Source organism: Lacerta agilis, chromosome 10 (genome assembly GCF_009819535.1).
Source record: "Lacerta agilis isolate rLacAgi1 chromosome 10, rLacAgi1.pri, whole genome shotgun sequence".
Classification (NCBI taxonomy): Eukaryota; Metazoa; Chordata; class Lepidosauria; order Squamata; family Lacertidae; genus Lacerta; species Lacerta agilis.
Genome location: NC_046321.1, coordinates 21,479,152 through 21,492,175, shown reverse-complemented (window position 1 = coordinate 21,492,175; position 13,024 = coordinate 21,479,152). Strand labels below are relative to the sequence as shown.

Below are 13,024 nucleotides of genomic sequence, written 5' to 3'. Positions count from 1 at the left end.
GCCCTGGTGTGGTGGGGTTGACGATTGAAGCAATTGCAAGAAAGGTTTGGGGTTCTGTGGCAAGAATTTGCAATGTGAGAAGAAGAAGACACAGGGAGAGCTAGCAGAACTAGTACAGTGTATCTGCTCCTCAAAGCCTCTGCTGACACATCTCTTATGGAAAATAGAACTTGACTTTCCCTCGGGATGAATTCCCAGTGGGGCGTATGGGCATCAGCTGGTGCAGTTCGTACAAGTCTGTCCCATGTACTAATTAATTCTCTAAACACCCTTGCGTGACAAAGAGCTATTATAAGAATCCATTTTTTTCTTCTTCTGAAGATGGAAAACGTATTCATAAAAGTTGAGCAATGGGATGAAGTCACATACAAAATCAATGCAAACTAGGGCTCAGGCTAGAGACTAATGTTCTGGATAGCCTGCTGTTTTGAGGCATGATCAGCAGATTGTAACCAAGTTACTTGGGACCTGCATCATTCTTTTTTGAAAGATACGAATTCAATAGAAAGCGTACAATTCAATATATTCGCCTTTCTATTTAATATGGCGGTGAGGCTCCTTGAAAGTAAAGAATACACCCCTCTTGTTTGAGTAGCACCATTTTCATTAAATGCAAAAGTGACTCCTAGCTTGGGGTTAACAGAGAAGTGGTGAACGTGATATAATTGTGGTAAATAAGTAACTACATTTGAACTTAACATGATTTCCAGAAAGTGCTTCATCCCTGTTTCATAACCACAGTCCCAAGAAAGACGCATTGAGGTGTTTCTGTACTTGACTGATGGTTAGTATCAAAAGGGAGGTGATTCACACAGCAAGTTTACAGTATTTTCAATTTATGGCTGGCTTTGAAAACAGGGAAGCCGAGTGGGAAGATGTTCATGAAATACATCACAGACTCGTAAGATCTGGTGGCCAGCAGAATCAAAGAAAATAATAACTTTGCTTCAGTGCAGAAATAAACGAATCACAACGGTGTCAAAACCCATACTCAAATAAGTTTGTGTGGAGGGAAAGCCACAAACTCATTCATAATTGAACTTCAGTTTTGCAGTGCTCTTTAGAGAACCACATATGGCCCAAACAATTTCATTTTAATTGTCTGATTTGGTTGAATAGTATATTGATGATGGTTATGGAGAAACAGGAAGTGCAAGTGACAAGCTTCAAGTTACCGGTACCTTTCTTTCTCTCCCGAATGGCCAAAGGGGGTGGGGTCTCTCATATCCCTTCCATATCCAAATCCCAAAGGAGATACAAGTGTTCCTTATGTGGTGACAGCATATGTAGTCACCTCACTATGCAGGAAGAGTGAAGTGCTGCATTTAAGATTTTATGGAGAAGTGTAATAACAGGGACTGTGAGATAATTGCATCCCCCCCATCTCACTACTCTGTCTACCTGCCCTCGCATTAAAACACCTCTGCTTATACAGTCTATTTACACAGTATTGCAAACTGTTCTCTTTTTTCTACTTTTATTTAATCTGTCTATTGATCTGTTCTATTCCTCAGCACTCCAACCCCCCCCCCCCAATTTCTCCTTTCCTTCCCTCCCTCCCAGTTATCTTCTTCTGCTGATTGCATTTGTGAAAAGTACTGTACATGAACATCTTACACTCTCTTAGGAAACAACTCCTGCAGAAGCTGTTGGGTGTTTGCTTTCATGGAACCAGAACCAGGGATCCCCGCCAGTTAGCTAGTTTGCAACACGTAGCAAGTACAGTACTCAACTCGGCACACATTTCCCTATCGTTTTACAGGCTGTCCTACCCGCTCAGCCTCAGCCCCCACCCTGATTGCCCCGGGAGCCAGATAATAAGCTTTTCAGATAAAGCTGAACCTCAGAACTTCCTGAACGTTCTGTTGCCTGTCATTCCACTGCTGTTCTCCATAACCTTAGCTTTTGTTTCAGCCTTAATCTTTTGTACAGAGCTGTTTTCAAGTGTTTTAAGGGCTAAACACATTATTTAAGTAGTCGTCCCATCAGCTATGTTACTTTTCTCCCTGCTGTAGGTCCGGGCTAACCTATGTGGTGCTCTCTAGTTCTTGGACTCCAACTCCTGTTAACCTCGGCCAGCATGGGATGATGGGATCTGTTGTCCAGTAACTTCTTAAAGGCACCACATTGGCTATTCCAGCTGTAGGTGGAAGGATGAAGGGCAGTGACTACCGGTACTTTTCTAGTGAGTTTTGGGGTGAAGTAAGATTTTGAATCAGAGAGCCGGCTCTCACAGCTCTGAGCCACACTGAGGCACTTTATTGCAAAAGCTGTCCCTTCTGACCTTGCTGTGGTGTTCTAAGGTTTGCTTCACATCTGTGCCCGTCCCCATTACCCAATAGACTCCTTAATCGCAAAGTGATTGAGGAATGGTTCCTAACTTTTATCCTGCAGCATTCCTATATCTGTCCAATCTACAAAAAAAGAAAAAAACATTTAGCAGAAAATTACCGCTACTAAAAGGCAGGCAAGGAGGGAGAGGGAAACTTTTTGAATCTTGTTTTTTTTTTTTTAAAGAGAATCCCAGCGGTTTGTGACATGGGCACTAATTAGACTAAAAATGGTGCTGAAGCAGTTTGGAATTATGAAGCCCTCCATGAATTCAGCTTAAATGTTCAGTGCCGTGACGAGATCCTCAGGCAACCTCAGCAGGAATTGTTTTTCTAGAGCATTCCTAATCGCTAATGCTACCGTGTGTGTGTGCGCGCGTGTGCTGTATAACTGGGAATATGTAGATGAAGACTGGGTTTCGTTTGCAGATGTATTTATCTGGTGGGGAGAGAGGCAATTGGAATTTCTGTATGTTTCTTTCTCTGTCTCTTTAACTTTCAGGAGCAGACAGGTTTTAAAACAACAACAGATTCCTCCCTCAAGGTAAACTTGAAGGCATTTATTTCAAGTGGCTTCTGTGCATCATTGGGATGCTGAACAACTAGCCTCATGCTGTCCACAATATTTTTCAAGCAGCCAGTGTCATTCTCCTAGTCAGGGGTTTCTGTGAGTTACTGTGCGAGGTTTCATTGCCTGGTTAATGTAGAGCGTAGCCTCGCTCTCCTGCCACCCGTTAGGCCCAGTTTATAAATCACAAGTCAGTGGTACAAATGAAGAGGAAGCACTGCAGTGACTTTCAGGTTCCGTATTTAGCCACCAGCTGCAATTCCTTTTTCCTTTTCCATTCTGTGAGGCAGTGACTATAAAGCCCTCTCTGTGCTCTTCTGAATTTTATGCGGACGACGTCAATGCAGGTGTGTAAATGCAAAGCGCGCTTGCATGATGAAAAGCAGTCCCCATACACAAGAATTAGTGCCTCCACAATTAATATTTGGTCAGGGTTGGGATGAGAGAAGTCTGCAAAAGAAGGTACAAAATAAAATTTAAAAACCCTTTGAAGCTAACTCAATGAAAGAGCAGACAATTTAATGTCCCCTCCTTTTCTTTGGCAGAGCTGCTGTGTTTGTAACAGCTACTTGACATGCAGAAATTCAACGGGGTGATGTTTCCTCACAAGCTTTACCACTTGAATCATGCAGCCTATCATAGAGCTGTTAAAAAAATATATGAAAACTTCGCTAGAAATGTTATCTCTTATATGCCCCGTAGATCACTGAGGTTCATAGGACAGTTTTTCCTACTGCATATGCTCTATAGATATCAAAAGCCTACTCCACAGTAATTTGGTGTGGAATAGCATTCCTTTTGAGACACAACAGGCACCTACTATCTGTGCTTTCTAGAAACAATTGAAGGCATTACATGCATGCAGAGTTTTGTGCTATTGCCCCTGACATTGTACCTTCATTTCATGATACTTTCAGCTTACCATCCGCATGAGTAAACCTGGAAGGGGCATGTAGTGAAGTCTTGAATCATTCCTCATATTATTTATGCGTTGGAAAAATATAACCCGGTGCACTCAGGGCCTTTGTTATTGACCTTATCATCTACACACACTTTTTCATTCCCTTTGGAAAATGCTATCTGCTTTGTGTCAGTCTCTTTCAAATGTTTCCGACTCTGAGATCCAATTTTCTCCCTTATTTAGTGACATTTGTCAATGTATGAACTTTAATCAAAACGAGCTCTTCTTTCGCTAACTCCAGACAAGGGCCTTAGCTAAAACACAACCTGCTAAATCAAATTGAAGGATAGTATAATACTGCAAACTACATTAAGGAAAAGGTCAGGTGCCGTTGGTGCAAGATTCCTACCTCTTCGTCCCACAAGCTTTAGAATGGTGCACGGCAGCCGTTTCTGCTCTGGGCAAGCCAACGGGCACTTCTGCGACTGGGCTGGGCCTGCAAGGTTTGCTCATGTTGGCCAACATTTGTGTTTCCATGTCTTTGGCAACGGAGGTGCTGACTCAGTATCAAAATTACTATCAGGCGCCCTTCAGAGCAGGACCCTTACTGACGGAAGTCACAGGAGGAACCAGCAGCAGCCCATTAGAAGGTGGCTGGCTGTAGGTGTCTGATATCACAGGGGAAGGACATTTCTCTGCTTCCACCTTCCCCACAACCCACTCCCTGGCTTTTCTGATCACCGCTTCCCTCTGCCAGCTCCAACATTTACTGAGGTCCTAATTTTGCCTTCCTGCTCCTGCTCCCTGATCTCCTACCCCTTCCATGGCATCTCCACCAGGCTCATGACAGATGTTTTGGGAGTCCCAACTCCCAGCAGCCTCCAGCCAGCATGGGCAATTGTCAGGGATGATGACTGCTGGAGTCTAGCAACAACTGGAGGGCCACAGGTTCCCCACTACTAATATACTGTATATGCTATATCTGATTTACATACGCTGGTGAGTTGTGCTCAAAGTGGGTAGAATGGGGTGGAATCCCACATCTTTTCAGGTAGAGTTAAAACCATCATACCTCATCCCAGGGTACTGCATGGAGGAAAGTTATGCCAGTATTGGGAAAAGCTACTTGTCTCAGAACAGAGCTGTTTGTGGAGCTAGGTGAAAAAGCATGATGGCCTTGAAGGGAGAGGAAACTGTCTATCTAAGAACTGGCCACCTACTTGCTGCCTTCTCCTAGCTTCATAATCAGCCCCTAGCTTCAAAATCAGCTTCTAGCTTCATAATCAGGCAGTTGAGCTTTGAAACCGCCCTACTTCCTCTGCAATATTATTGTTGCTCGTGTTGCAGAGATGGAGGATAAGACACTGTAGTTTGCTTAGGGCCACTTTAAGGCTGACACAAATACAAGACTGATATCTCTTAAACATGGTCTACGTCATCAAGATGAGACCATGGGATCTTTATACACGCCTGCCTCCCTCTTTGGGGTTCTTAAATCCTCTCTTTTTCACCTTCTTTACTTTAAATAAAATAAGTGAATATTTAAAAATGGATAACACAATCCAGAACTCCATTCCACACCTAGAGGAGGTAGTGGGAGAATCTGGAAAGGAAAAGTATTTCCAGCATAGGAAATCCTCATCTCTCTGCTTCATTTAGCCTCAGAATTCAAGTCCCCTTTGCTACTGATCCACACAGCAAAGCTCACGGAGGAGGGTTTTCTTGAATTGCCTTTCCTTTCCAGCCTTGTTCCCCACCCACTCCCCTGACTTCTGTCATACGTTGTACAGTATTCAGGCATTAACTGCCCTGTTCCCTAAGTGCAACACAGCCTCAGATTTCCCCTCCCCTTTCTTCATAAGAAGAACTCTGCTTGATCAGGCAAGTGGTCCATCTTAGTCCAGAATCCTGTTCTCACAGTGGCCAACCAGATGCCTATGAGAAGCTACAAAGTGAGACCCTTCCCCTAGCCGAGCATATACTCTGCTGCAGGCTTGTGTTTGTAGCTCTTGCCAAGGAGCTCTGTCTGACCCTGCATAATAAACCTGTTCCGTTACCTTTTCTGTGGAGTCTTAAATCCAAGAGTCAAAGTTCAACAGATAGCATGCCACCATTTACACTCTTCCCCCACTGTGTGTGCAATCTGGATCATAACCATAGGTGTGCTTTTTTTAAAAAAATAAATAAATACTATTGATGATGTCTGGGAAAGCCTGGAACCAAAGTGGTAACCTGATAGGCAAAATTGTTCCTCTGTTGTGTCTGCGTAGCACCAGGAGTCATTTATTATTTATTATTGGAGAAATACTGAGGGGCTGTCGGAACGGGGGTGGTTGGGAATGTACATCAAGCTCAGAAAGGTTAATGCCAGAAAGGGAGCTATGACTGTCTCTTCCAGTGGGAAGAGAAATCATGATTGCAGCCTTAGCCAGATATGATGTTTGTGTCCTGGATGACAAGTTGAGTAATATTGCTGCAGTTCTCTGAGCTCACCATATGCCTCATGCTAAAATCCATTGCTGCAACATCATCACCCTGTGGAAAGTCAGGGGGAAAGCGAGGGGAAACTGGTATCTGAGTCACTGGAATTTCAGAGGTGCCCCCCCACTTTAAGAGTGTGTGTGTGTGTGTGTGTGTGTGTATACACACACACACACACACACACACACACACTGGATTCCATCAACTTGCTAGGAAATTACACTAAGCAGGGTTTACTCACACTGTCCTTTGTACTGGAATACACAAAGGCTTTTGCATAGCAGGTTAAAAGCATACAGTGGGTTCTTTTTCCTCCCATTCCCCCTAAGAAGGGATTGGCCCTAGCTGCATAATCTAGGTAAGTTTAAATTTGGGAACTCTGGGATAAATCGGCACACTTAGTGGGTTGGCAGTTTACACACCAGCAACCCAGAATGCTTATTCCAAAGGGACTTTCCTTGGTCCCAGCAGTTATGAATTAACTGAAAGGTGTGTATTTGCTTAATTGAGTCTTTTATTTCTTTTAAGAGTTTTGAAACGGTGAAGGACATAGGGATATAAAGGCTTGTTAGAAGGTGGCATGCATTCTCTTGATGGGCTTCCTTGGTACCAGGGTTGTGTGTTGTTGTGGAGGGATGGAAGTGGGCATATGGGACACAAACACACTTTAGCTTGGAGGCTACTTCAGCTGTTCTGTGAATGCCTTGTTGCTTTTTCTGTGTTTCGCTCCTGAAGTATTTATCTAGCCTTGGTGATTGTTTCTCCCTCTCTTTTGAACGTTGGAAAGAAGTCAAGGTTATGCTTGCTCTTAAAATTTCCGAGAGGCTGCCGGCTCAGCACATTGTCCTTTTTATCCCCGGGGTGGTGAGAGAAGGAAGAGATGTTACTTATTTATAAACCAGGTTAATTGCTATAAAATATTTAATTGACAGAAATCTAACATGCATGGTGACATTCTTATCTTTATTTAACAATATTTTCTCCTTCATACATTGTGAGTTGCTTCATGTATTTCCCTTTTCCCATGCATGTTCCAGTTTCTCACCCCACATTTAGCATTCCAGACATTTCTTCCATCTCTAAGCTACCAAACTACTTTTTTTTAAAAAAACAACAACAACCCTGAGTTCAAAAAGCATTATGAAGTTGGCAAAGAGAGTTGTTAAAAGGTAAGTATAGAGTAGTGGGGAGGAATAGGATCTTATCACTGGAGGCCTTCTGTTTATTTCCTGTATGGTCTCCGGCCTAGTCCAGGAACTTCTCTTCACCATTGTCTGTTGAGTGTATGAGGAAATTCCCGCCTAGAGATACCTTTTCTCTCATATACAGGGCTATATTTGGACAGGAATGGGGATCTTTCTGCTATGGTCTCTTCATGTCAGCTTAGGCATGAAGGTTGCGTCCTCGCCCACAACAGCCTGATAGTGCCCTGGTTCCCTCATCAGTAGAGCTGCAGACAAGGGTAACCAGGAGAGACAGCAAGAGGACCAGGAGGAAAGGCTCTGTTGCCATGGTGATGAGTACCCTTCCTCCCCTGCTAGGAAACTTGGATGTGTAAAGGGATGCCATTATGAGTAGGACAACCATCAAGTCTGTTCATAAGCTAGCCAGGAAGTGGGCCAGGGGGAAATAGCAGAGGAGAAAACCTGCAGAGAAGGAACGAGACTTAGGGTGGTTTAGGGTGATTTAGGGGGAACCTAGTGACTGAAGTCTGAAGGGGCAATTAGACATGGAGGCAATTTGGCTAGCTTCTCTCGCCTCATGAATTAATGAGTCCTGGGATTCTGTTTCACTGACTAAGGGGTTAACCTTGGCATTGCAATGGGTGCAGGTTGAGGGAATGGCATTGGATGGCTATTAAACCTTGGCCCCTGAGGAAACCCTTCCCCATACAGATTTATCTGCTGAGAAAACCCAACAGATTTGCAGCAGATCCCTGGCGGGTGCATTCTAAAGCTACATTCATACCATACATTGAACACGCTATGAAATTGGAATTGGGTGCTGAGAGTTGTTAGGAGAACCTACCCCCACCCCCCACAGAGCGACAGTTTCCAGAGTGGTTTAACAACCAATCCCATTTCACAGGGAACTCTGGAAATTGTAACTCTGTAAGGGGAATGGGACCTCCTAACAGCTCTCAGCACCTGTAAACCAACTACAGCTCCCATAATTCTTTGCGGGGAGCCATGGTTGTTTTAAAGTGGTATCATTGCCCTTTAAATGAATGTGGCCAAAGATGTGTTGTAAATTCACTCAGGGCTGCTTCCCTCAGTGCTGGCCAAGATAACCTGTGAGTGTTTGGCAGTGATGGGCAAACTGTCCTTCAGGGAAGTTGTTATGCCATTATTGATCTTTTCATTGAGAGTCCCTTAGAAGCTTCTGAAGAAGAGCAGGGTTCCTCAGGCCATAGTGTTCTAGAACAGAGTTGAGTAGAAGGTCAATCAGGATCACTGCCAGATCTCTGGAAAATTTGAAGTAGATAAGCAGCAGTTTCTGGCTCACAATTGTCTAATAATAGCAACTGCTGAGAAGATTCCCTCTACTAAAAGGAAAGCTTGGGGGCAGGGCCAGCTCAATACATTTTGCTGCCTGAGGCAAACCAGAAAATGATTATACCCCAGGGAAATTAAAGTTGGTTAAAAGTGCTGAAAACTGCTGCCCAACTGAGTCAGTATTCTGAACTTGGTGCCTGCTGGTGGACTTCAGGGTTCTAGCAAAAGAAAAGAACGAAAAAGGTATATCCCACAAGCCAGGCGTCTAGTTACCACGGTTCAGGAAGTTATTCTAAGTGGTAGACTGTGGGTGAGGTTCAACCAAGGAGGCAAGGCAGTGCAAAGATTACTGCTTCTGCAGCAGAGCTTTCCCCCATCTCCTTCCCTTGCATGCCCCTCCTCCCCATTTGGCATGTAGGGGGCCACCTTAGTGAGATGTTGAATTCCTCCTTTTGCTATTGCAGATTTTGCGGTAATAGGACCAGATTTCACTATACTGAAAGGGTGGTATGTTATTTCTTTCCTTGTCCTCTTTTAAAAACTGAAAACCTGGTATTGACTAGAAAGCAGTTTAAGTAATGAGAGCCTGACCTGCTGGTGTCCCAGGAGACCCAAAACCCGAGTCTTTCACATTGTCCTACAATATTTCCTACTCCTTCCTGCTTTTAGTAAAAAAGACTTGGGGTGGGGGGTGGGGTGGCATTTTGCTTCCAGGGTAGGTGGGTGACTTGCCAAGTATGCTGCCAGTGAGTCTCTCCAGGCACTCGCCATCTTAAATTGCCCGGAGGCACTCTATACATATTATGCAAATTTGTGTTGTGGGGCCTGGGCTCAGAATCCTCTTAAGTACCTAAAAATGGACCTGAAGTCATTTGCAAAGCAGAAGTACTACTCAAGGGTAATGCAGAGTAGTATCAAGCTTTGTGTAAGATAGCCACATGCAGAGCGGGCAAAGGTTTTCATTTCCAGCACGTATGGCATCACCAGCTATTTTTGTCTTGAGTTGACTACCTTGCTTTGCAAATGCACCTTAATTTGGATCTGACACCCCTAGCTGACCTCATCCAGGGACTCTTATGGAGAGAAAATGGGAATTGCATGTGACCTCTGCTAGGGTTTGAAGTTGAGACATCGGAGATAAAATACGAGCGCAGTATCGTTACTACTTCTCAGTTGCCAGAAGGCATTTCTGCATCGCAACAAATCTGCCTGACAAGGCTATTCTGAGTGCACTTTAACATTAATTTAACTTGTGTCATTTGCTTCATACGTTCTCCAAAGCTGTACCTTTGTATGATCTATGGATGTTTGAAGGCATCACGTTGTACGGCAGGCATGGTCTGCAATGTGGTAGAAGAAGTGAATGGGGCTGGGTGGAGAGAAGGGAGATTTCTCTCACTTTTGAGTTCTGGAAATATGGGATCCCAATGAAGTTGATTGATAGCAGGTTCAGGACTGAAAAAGCAGTTCTTCACATAATACAGTATGTATAGGTAACTTGCAACTTGCACACATTTAACTTGTGCACATTCAGCTTTACGTGCTTGACAATTAAAAATAATAATTAAAAGGGGGTGGAAAGGAGGGAGGCCTTGGGGCGGGGTGCTTTGGCAATCCCACCTGCTATTGCACCCAGTGTGTTTTGCCTATACACGAATTTGGCTTTACACGCCACCTCTGGAATGTAACCCTCTCCATGTGCTTTTCTGTACTTACATGAATGAATTTAATTGTTCCTTAATTATTATTCTAGTTAAGTTGCAATCTTGCAGCACATTTCTGTAAGCACTGTTAAATCATATATTGTCTCTTTTCCGAGTGACTTATGATTTGTCCCCCCCCCCCCATTTGCCAGATTTTTAACCACAGATGCTCTCTCTGCAGTGGCACTCTGGTTAAACTTCCGATGTCTGACATTCACACATTTTTAGCTTTTAGTTGCATAACAGAAAATATTTTTTGTTGTTGACACCTTAAATCCTGTTGACATTTTGAATCACTTTCAAACATTTTCCAAACCTATGACCTGTTATTTCATGAATTGCTTTCAGTAACCGTACCCCAGTATTTATAGAAATTATTTGGCAATCCCACTCATCATTGTAAAATATTAGCATCAATCACAGCAGGATTTAGTTTTCAAAGATTATTCAATTCCTGTGGTGTCATCTACTACCTATAAAGAATTTAAATTGGGTTTCCTCTCAATTTCAGTTTGAATTTTATCAGCCTCCATACTCCTGATTTTCACTATACCAAGCTTGGCAATTTTAAACATGCAAATAGGGAAAAGCAAAACAGAAAGAATTGGTCTATTGCTGGGACCTCCAATATGGTGTCTGTGGGCATCACAATACCCTTAGTACACCCACAACTTTCCTGCCCCTTCCAGTTGTTGTTGTTGTTGTTGTTTTAATTAGAAGGGTTTTTGGGGTGGTTTTTAAAAGTCCCCCCTAATTGTTTGGGAGAGGTTTGCAAGGTTTTGGAATGCTACATTGAGTTTTTGTTGTTTGTGGGGGTTGACTTTTTTAGGGTGTAGGACTGTAGGTGTTCTGCCTGTTGTTTTGGGAAGGAAGTTTGCAATCACATTTTTCATCTGTGAAATGTGCATTTGTGGTTCCCATAAAAGTTCCCTAGATTTTCAAATATGCTTTCAGGCCCATAAAAGGTTGGGGACCCCTAGTAAATGACTGTTAGTTCTGTATTGATAAAGTCTTTAATGTAGTTCCTAGGGAGGCAGGGTATTTGATTCCCCCCCCAAGCTCCGTTCAGGTGACACAATTCCCCAAATGCCACCTGTTGATTTTCCCTTCACTTTCAGATTTCACCTACTCTGCCTGCTAGCAAAGCAATCTCTTACAAACATGTCCATTACTTCACAAAGGAAGTTGCCTCACTGTACCAGATCAGACCAGTTGTCCTCCTAACTCAATGCTGTCTGCTCTGACAGGCAGCAGCTCTCCAACTCCTCAGGTAGAGAGGAGTTCTCCTCATAACCTGCTGTGCCAGCCGTTTTTTAACTGGAGGTGCCAGAGACTGAAACTTATTGATGCAAAGTATCTGCTCTTCCACTGAACCCAGGCCCATTCTTATACGTGTTCCACAGCTGTGCGTCCAATCTTGTAAACTGCTTTCCGCATTCTTTATGCATGGACCAGCCCAGTTTGAATTAAGCCCTAGCTTCAAGGTGGTAGAAATCAGTAGGGAACAACACCTAAAGCAGGCATCCCCAAACTCGGCCCTGCAGCTGTTTTGGGATTATAATTCCCATCATCCCTGACCACTGGTCCTGTTAGCTAGGGATGATGGGAGTTGTAGTCCCAAAACAGCTGGAGGGCCGAGTTTGGGGATGCCTGACCTAAAGCATCTAAGGTGCGGCGGGGAGGAGCAAAATAAAGAAAACCCAGAAGTCACAGTACAGTATTTAATGTTTCCATGGTTTTTCTTACATGCATGTACACTGATGTGTGTCTTATCACTTACAGCGGTTGGGCGTAAATGGAGGCACTCTAGCAATTAATAAATTACAACTCGATGACCCACTTTGAATGTAGGGACTACCTAAACTTAAACGTATTTTGTTTGGGGTGATGTCAGATGATCACAAAGATTTCTCCGTGGTGTTTTGAGTGGGGATGGTTCATTCACACGTGCGAGCAAATCGCTTGATAGGTGTGGAACATACTTGTGTGTGTGAACTCACCATCTCTTAGCACTGAATCAAGACTTTTCAATAGCTGAAAGAATGTTTTCCTGTTTAAGGGTGACAGTCCTCAGAATAAGAGTGTAGAATGAATGTTGTGTGGCATCTGTCAGATAAATAACAATGATACGCAGATTACATTACTTACATGCCAGTGAACTATGCAAATTCAGAGGAAGTCTAGCTTATTATGTGTTTTCAGTGTGACTTTCTTTGTTGAACACATTTTCTATGTTGGGCATAGGCCAACCATCGGGTGATTTCAGTTTTCATTTAGGGAATGGCAAGACATTTTGTGTGTGTTTGTGTGTGCATTCATAAAGGTCAAAATGGTCCAATTTTCAGTACGTTTATAGATAACTTGTAGCAAAGCAGTGTGTTTTAAGAACATTTGTCATAGTTATATTTTTATGCCTCACAAGTGAATTATCAAAAGAGGTCATTAACCTTTTTATTTAAAAGTAGAGGGCATCCTTCCGCAACTTGCTGTCCTCCAGACATTTTGGACTACAATTCCCATCAGGCCTAGCAATTTACCTAGCACAG

General features: G+C 43.3%; 1 protein-coding gene across 1 annotated transcript in view; it reads left to right on the top strand.

Moving 5' to 3' along the window:
• Nucleotides 1-13,024, top strand: part of HIPK2 (homeodomain interacting protein kinase 2) — a 158,060-nt gene that overhangs the window by 42,525 nt on the left and 102,511 nt on the right.